We start from the raw sequence: 8313 nt of genomic DNA, 5'->3' as shown, positions 1-8313 counted from the left end.
ATATTTGTACTAAATTACAAGAATCCTAATAATACATCAAAAATATTAAAACTAAAAATATAAAAGTTCTGAAAATCACCGCATCTTAGTCGCCCTTCTTCAAAACTCAATCACAGTGATTGGTTTTATTTTTTTATTATTATTCATTTATTATTATTATTATCATCATGTGCCCCACTCTCTCTCTCTCTCTCTCTCTCATTTTTTCACTTTCTAACCGACCAGCGTACATGTTTTCCCCATTAATATATTATTATTATTATTAAAAAAAAACACCATGGCTGGTTTTCGCAAAACCGTGGGGCCAGACACCCACGTGAACCACTCTCCCTTTCCCCCCCCCCACTCTCTCGTTTTGATTTCAACTATATTATTATTTATTTATTTCTTTATTTTTCTTTCACATTCTTTTCTACTCTTTTCTTTTTCCACTTCCCACATCATCCCTGTTCCCTTTTCTTATCTTTTTTTTTTTCCATTTAAAAAAAAAACCAAAACAAAAAAAAAACACTCAACTGTCGCTGCATATATTTACATTGCCGTCCTTCCATTTTTTAAGTTCCACATTCCACAAAAAAAAAAAAATAAAAAAAAAAAAAACAACAAACAACAAACAACCCAACAACCAACCAACAACAACACCATAACAGCATTTTTTGATTTCCTCCAACCCCACTTCATTTGCCACCAACTTCGTCCCTCGCCTTCGCCGCTCTTGACAACTCTACCTCAGTCTTGGCAGTGCTTCCAAATGTAATTAATCCCCGTTGGCCGTCAAATGCGGAGTGTGAGACCACTCCGAATCGGGCCTTGGAGGTGGCTTGCCATTTCAGCTCTTTATTCTCCTTGTTCAGTGAGCTAATGTCTCCTCGAGCATCTTTATACATTCGTTGTAGCAGGGAGAGTTATGCTGATAGTTGATTCACTTCAAATGTCCTGTTCAAGTTCGTGACCGCAGTCATGGTCTCCATACATGACTTCAGCGTATACGAGTTCGCCTCAATGTCCGATTGTGTTGCCATTATCTGCCCCATTGTCATTTCTGGATAGTTGAGCACAGGGGACGGCGGAAGGTCTCTTGGTTGAGGTTCAAGGCCAACTGTCCCGGTTATCTCTCTTATGGCCTCGTTAAGGTCTGGAAAGAGGTGAGCGAACCACGGGAAGATGCCATGTTAGCCATATCAGAGGCAGCACAAGCAGGGGGTTGCAGAATGTCAGAAAGGGTTTGTAGCTATCAGAGAATGCAGAGCTTTCAGTTTGGTTTGCTTTCAACCAACCTTAGCCTCTGCCTCGATTAAATAGAGAGCGCAGAGCCGCAGACGACAAACAAAACAGGATCACATGCATCGCGCACCGCTCGGCGTGACTTTTGATGTATTGGGTGCGACTTTTGAGGGCACGATTTTTGAGGGTGCGATATATCTATATATGTATATCTTTTGGGCAGCCTATATATATGAACATACAGTGTATTCTACAATGGTCTGACACAACCACACAGTGTCTGCTACACCGGTCTGGCATGACCTCGTAAACTGTCCCGACATTGATTTCGGTTAGCTCCTACAACGGTCTGACATGACCATATAGTGTTTTTTACAACGATCTGACATGACCATATAGTGTCTTCACCAACGGTCCGACACAACCATATAGTGTCCGTTACAACAGTCTGACACGACCATACAGTGTCCTCTACAACGGTCTGACACGATCACACAATGTCTTCTACAACGGTCCGACACGACCATACAGTGTCCTCTACAACGGTTTGACACAACCACATAGTGTCTTCTCCAACGGTCCGACACGACCATACAGTGTCTTCTACAACAGTCCGACACGACCATACAGTGTCCTCTACAACAGCCTGACACAACCACACAGTGTCTTCTCCAACAGTCCGACAAGACCATACAGTGTCCTCTACAACGGTCTGACACAACCACACAGTGTCTTCTCCAACGGTTCGGCATGACCCCGTAAACTGTCCCGACATTGATTCCGGTTAGCTTCTACAACGTTCCGACACGACCACACAGTGTTTTCTACAACAGTCTGACACGACCATACAGCGTCTTCACCAATGGTCCGACACGACCATATAGTGTTTTCTACAACGGTCTGACACAACCATACAGTGTCTCCTATCCTATTTTATTTTATTTGTCAATTTATTTTCACGTTTTGTTACTCTTTCCAAACTCAAATTGGTTTATATCTATCCTCCTTGAGTTTGAAGGGGGTGTTAGAATATATTAGTAGTTAGTATATTAGTTATTAGTTAGTGCTTTTTTCCTACTGTATATTAGTTGTACACTATCAGATGTTTAGTTAGTGCTGTTTTATTCTTTCGGTGCTTTCGGCCAAAAGCCCCTTTCAACACTCTCTCCTCCCCTATAAAGGAGAGTCCTTTGAACCTGTAAATAAATCATTCAATACATCAATATATACATTATGTTATTTTTGTATACATTAAATTAACACCAAGTATGGGTGGGAATTTGAAAAAGGTAAATTGGATTTTTTGGTTTGGTTACCTCAAGCCCGTGAGTTCCAAGTATAACTTTGGGCATCTAAAAATCTGTCATCTTTCTTCTTCCTCTGCTTCTCAACTCTACAATGCAATGCATTCCTATATATATTGGCGAGGGTTTTTGCTGACGCCATGGATGTCCAGCTTTTCAAGTGCTTTCCGATATGCTGATGTCACGCATAACGTTATTGTTCTTCTTGTCAACGAAGGTAACAAATAAATAAATAAAAATATAACAGTGAGTTGTTTTCCAAATTTATTTTAAAAATAAAATATAATAAAATAATGTAATTACAATATGCAAAGAAATTTAAAAAGTGAACCAATCATGAAGGTTGCTTGAATTTAGAGTTTTTCTAATTAAGTTTTCACGTGGGTAGAAATTCATATTGTAGATCTTAGTGTGGTTTTCTTTCTTTCTTTGCGTTTCCTACATTGCAGTTTTATCATTTGTAAATTACACTAGTAGTTGTTTTAATTTTTTTAAAATTTTACTTTGTTGATTTTTTTCAGTTATTGAAACGGTAATTGAAGAAGGGATCATATTATAATAAAATTAAAAATATAGAAGAGTAATGTTAGGGAGTCACAAATTCGTCCGCAATGATGTGGCATGGAAATTAGGCCCACTATTAAGTGTGTAATAAATTAAAAGTTGACACATATCCTGCCATATCAATATAAGTAAAAGTGTAAATACTTTTTGAATGTCTCAAATATTTTCTAATATAAAATTTAAATTATTCAAATTAAAACTACGAACATTAATTTGATATGTCACTTAAGCTCCTGAGGTTAAGTGTGTAATTTATCCTTCAATTACAACCAAAGCAATTTTAAATTCTGTTTCTAAGTAGAATTGTTAGATTATGTTAGATGATGCAAAAGTAAGGAAAACAAAAACATTTGTGATGTGAAGAGATATGATTCAATCATTCAAATATCTCAAAAATCATGCTTAGGAAATACGGTGCAGGTGTTTGAATTGGAGGGTTTGCTAGAATTTAGTGCGAGATTGTTGCAAGACGAAAGGTACGATGAACTGAGGGTGTTTCTTTTGGGGTGGGTAGAATTGGGGTTGTTGTTGAAGCTGTTTGGACTGGAGAAACTACAATTTGGTTGACAAAGAGCTTCATGGAAAATACACTCAAGCCGGAAGATCAATATCAATGAATGGCTGACACGTGTTCTATATTCAGTCCAATAACGAAATTTAGAGGTTTGCTGATAAAGTTTTTGTGCGGTTAAAAATTGATGTAGATATATACTAGTGAGGTGTTTTTGCTTTTTTGCATTTTTCTATGTTGCGGATTTATCGCTTGCATTTAGTGAGCTCTATGCCCAAAAGAAATTTCCAACTTCTTTCCCCTTAGTACTTGTTTCTCCTATTTTCTTGATTCTTCATTGTCAATGTTGGTTGACGATAAGTTGCGGCGTCATGAATTTTTGGATTGCCTCAATGAAAGGTATCAACTAGTAGGTTTATCAACACGGTGATTTTTTTTTGTGAAGCCTAGAGCATTTATAGCGACCCCGGTCTTTTTCCTTTAGATTGTTGTATCCGGACTTAGGTTCCGTGGATCCTGTCAGTTTATATTGGTTGTTGTCGTCCTTTAATCTCTTTGGATTTGAGTTATAGGATGTGTTGGGCGGGTCTGTTACAAGTCGGTTGAGTTTAGATGCCAAAACTAGTTGCCCAGATTTTGACCTGTCCGCTCGAGCGGGAGTTTGACGCTCGAGCGGGGATTCTTTTGTTGCTTGTCCGCTCGAGCGGGGGTTTTGGTGCTCGAGCGGGATTATTACCCATCCAGTATTTCCTGTGCAGTGTTGGACGCTTAAGCGTGGATTAGACGCTTGAGCGGAAATGTGCGAGTGCCGCACGAGCGTGGAGTTGGACGCTCGAGCGGGGACCTGGTTCTGCAAAAGTACTGGGAGTGCGTATTCGACGCTCGAGCGGGAGTTTGGACGCTCGAGCGGGGAGTCGACTACATCAGTCCGTGATTTCACTTTTTGGATCACTTTTTGACCTACTATTCTTTCTTAACTTTTAAAAACCGCCCCTTGAGAGTCTCTCTCTCTCAAAACCTATCTTCTCTCTAAGAATTGATCTACCTAGGGTGAGTATCTAACCTTAGTCCTTTATTAAAAAGATAGAGTGAGTCAAGGGCTTCCATTTAATCTGAACGTTTGGTGGTTTGGAGCACTTTGGAATTTAGGTCTTCATCTTCGTCTTCTCCATTCGGGTTATTTTCTTCGAGGTAGGGATTTCCTACTCCATCCTATAAGTTTTGTTCTAAGTTTTGGTATTTTGATATGTTGGGAGTACTTTGGTAATTTTGGGAAAAACCCTAGTTGTATTAATAAATTAATTTGTATAATTAATTTAAGGAAATTGGGGAAATTGGTTAAATGCATGAAATTGAGGAATTCATTGATTAAATGGTGTAGTTGGATAATTAAAATCACTCGCCTATTGAATTGTTGATATATTTATTTCCAGTCTAGAAATAACTATTTTGGGCTATCGGTGGAGGATAGTCGTGTTTGTTGTAGACATTGCATGTGGATTAGGGAAAATTGAAACTAATCAATTTGTTTAAGTCATAAATTTAGACTATTGAATTAATACAGAAATTACATGTATTGATTGAGCATTGCATATGCATATTGTTTGGGAGGAGATAGGGGATGTACTCCACGGTTTAGGGGAAGATAGGGGATGGACCTCTAAACCGGATTTTGTTTGGGAGGAGATAGGGGATGGACTCCATTAGCATCACTATTATGTGTGCTTATTATATTGAAGTGTTTTTACATGTTATTGATACAGCACTACAATGTGTATCAAACGGGAAGTATGAAGTGTTTTGATATGAGCCTGAGTCTCATTTGTTTTGTTGATATTGAAAGTAATGTGAATATGATATATAGTTCACTGTTGTAAGTTTGGCCAGGTTCTGAGCCATGTTGATAATAATGGAAAGTGAAATGTGTCTTAGACATTAGTGTCATGAGACTGTATAATGATACAATTGATTATCTTGGTTAACCATCTATTGAATGCTATAGCTTTATTCAATGCTTGTATTTGGTTTAGTATTTTTCTACTGGGCTGTGGCTCACCCTTTATGGGAACATCATTTTCAGGTTCAGGTGATAAGCTACCTCCAAGGACTTAGCTTGGAAGGATTTGACTTTTGGATTTTGAAGACTATCTTCAGTTAGTTGTTTTGATTTGATAGTACATGTAAACATTCAAGCCTAGGGCTTTACTTGTATTTGAGTTAGAACTCATATTTTTGTGTCCAAGTGTTGGCTTGGAAAGATGTAAGCCCGTAGGGCATTTAATTTGATGTTACATGTAATGCTTTTATTTAGAAATACTCTGATGAATGAGATAATGAATTGTTTACTTTAAATATTGCATGTCAGTGATAAATATATAATGAGTTTATTTTGAGGGCGTTACAACTTGGTATCAGAGCGTACCGGGTTTGAATACTTTGGGTACGTGGGAAGTGATTAGTATCACAATGGGTTCGTCTCGTTTGATAGAGATTTAGTGAAATGTTATATGCTTATATGATGACATGTTTATGTGATTATGTGGGTATGGAACGTAGTTTCTAGGATGTTAATTGGACCCTTGAGTTTCTAGTAGTCTTGTTGGAAAGGCACTTGATCAATGCTGCTTCCAACCAGAACTATAGTGACGCTTCGGGACTAGTATCATCCAGGAATGAAATTCGTAGGTGCTTATGTGATTATGTGCTTATGTGGAATGAATTATTGTTATTCAATGCATTAGGACGCAAGTGTTTAGCTTCGGCACATTTATTAATGTGCTAACGTCTTTGTTTTCTTTATTAGGATGTCAGGACGGGGACGAGGGCGCGTTAGGCGTGGTAGGCCGGGTAGGCAGGAGCTGCCTGTGCCAGAGGAGGTTCCGGCAGTACAGGAGGGAGTTGGCCAGGCCAATGTGGCCGAGCCAGTAGGCCAGCAAGCTATGGGCGCTCTAGCCCGAGAGATAGCAGGGGCATTCAGGGAGTCAGTAGGCATTCTCAGAGCTGAGAATCAAGCGCGGGTTGTTGTTGCGGATGCAGGACCTTCCTTTCTGAAGAGGGAGTTCTTCCGGTCTAACCCGGATGAATTTGTGGGTGATCCTAAAGAGCCACTTAAGGCAGATGAATGGCTCGAACAGACAACGATGACGTTTGAGATGCTTGGCATCGAAGACGAGGGGTTGAAAGTGACCTTGGCATCTTTCCAGCTGAAGGGGGATGCGGGTCAGTGGTGGAAGTTCACTAAAGGTCGTATAGGAGGTACATGGGAGGCTTTTGTGAATGCTTTCCAGGAGAGGTTCTTATCTTCAGCAGTTAGGGAGAAGCTGAGAGACCAGTTCTGCCAGCTTAAGCAGTCGAGTTCTTCAGTGGCCGAGTTTGAAGCAGCATTTACTAGCTTGTCCAGGTTTGCACCTGAGTTGGTGGCGTCTGAGGAACGCCGTTGTATTGAGTTTGAGAAGAAGTTGAAGCGTGGCCTCAAACTGCGAGTTGGGGGAACTATGATTCGGGATTATGGGCATATGGTCGATGCTGCAGCCCACATGGAAATCATGATGCAGGAGGAGGAGGAAGGACAGAAGGGCTCCAAGAGGAGTCAAGATGGTCAGAGTGATGGTAGGAGACAGAAGGGTTTTAATCCTCAGCAGTCTCAGGGTAGCTTTTCTAGATCGACTTTTCCTGTGCCTAGCACTAGTTCGGGGAAAGGCAGTCAGGGAGACATTACCTGTTTCAAGTGTGGCCAACTGGGCCACAAGTCTCCAGTTTGTCCTCAAAGGGGAGGAGTGCAGAGAGCAGCATCATCTTCGGCTCGATCTCAGAGCCAGAGTCAGGGTAGAGGCCAGCCACTCTCGTGTTATCAGTGTGGTCAGCCAGGGCATATGAAGAGGTATTGCCTGCAGTTGGGTGGCACACCTGGTGCATCTGGTTTGAGGCAGATTCAGGGTCAGCAGCCAGCTCAGTCGGGTCAGGCCTCGAGGGCCAATCAGGGGGCTTCATCGTCCCAGTCGGTGCAGCAATCTTATGCTCCTAGGGGTGAGCAGGTTGATCAAAGGTCTTCTGGGCGTGTGTACGCTGTTACCGCGCAGGATCTTGTGCCAGCACCATCAGTTGTGAGAGGTACCTTCTTGTTTTGTAACTCGGTTGCTAGTGTTTTGATTGATACGGGTGCATCTCATTCCTTTGTGTCTGCTGCATTTGTATCTGTTTTGGAGTTGGAGTTAGCGCAGTTAGCATCCCCTATTTGTGTAGTGTCACCTCTTGGGGGTGAATTAATCTTGAAACAAGGTGTCAGGGGTTGTGATATAGAGGTCGCCGATCATAGACTTCCGTTTCCTTTTGTAGTTATGCCCATGAAGGGCTTTGATGTTATTTTGGGTATGGATTGGTTATCGTCATACCGGGCAGTAATTGATTGCTACCGCCAGAGGGTCACTTGTTGTACCGTGAGCGGGGAATGTTTTCATTTTCTGGGGGACCGGGTTGGTAGTGTTTTGCCACCGGGGTATGATTCGCGAGGGCAAAGTGAGCTTAGTGGTCTACTTGCTAGCTTTGAAAGTGGTGAGTGTAATGAGACCCAGACTGTGTTGCCAAGAGTGGTTTGTGAGTACTCGGACGTCTTTCCCGAGGACCTTGTGTAGACGCGCCCGCGTGGAGGGGCCTTCGCTACTACAGTTCGGACTCGCGATTTTTTTTTTTTGTTGTCGCGGTTCTTAATCT

The sequence above is a fragment of the Camellia sinensis genome, chromosome 5 (assembly GCF_055761805.1).
Source record: "Camellia sinensis isolate YWXY chromosome 5, ASM5576180v1, whole genome shotgun sequence".
Taxonomy (NCBI): domain Eukaryota; kingdom Viridiplantae; phylum Streptophyta; class Magnoliopsida; order Ericales; family Theaceae; genus Camellia; species Camellia sinensis.
This window is presented reverse-complemented; position numbering follows the sequence as displayed.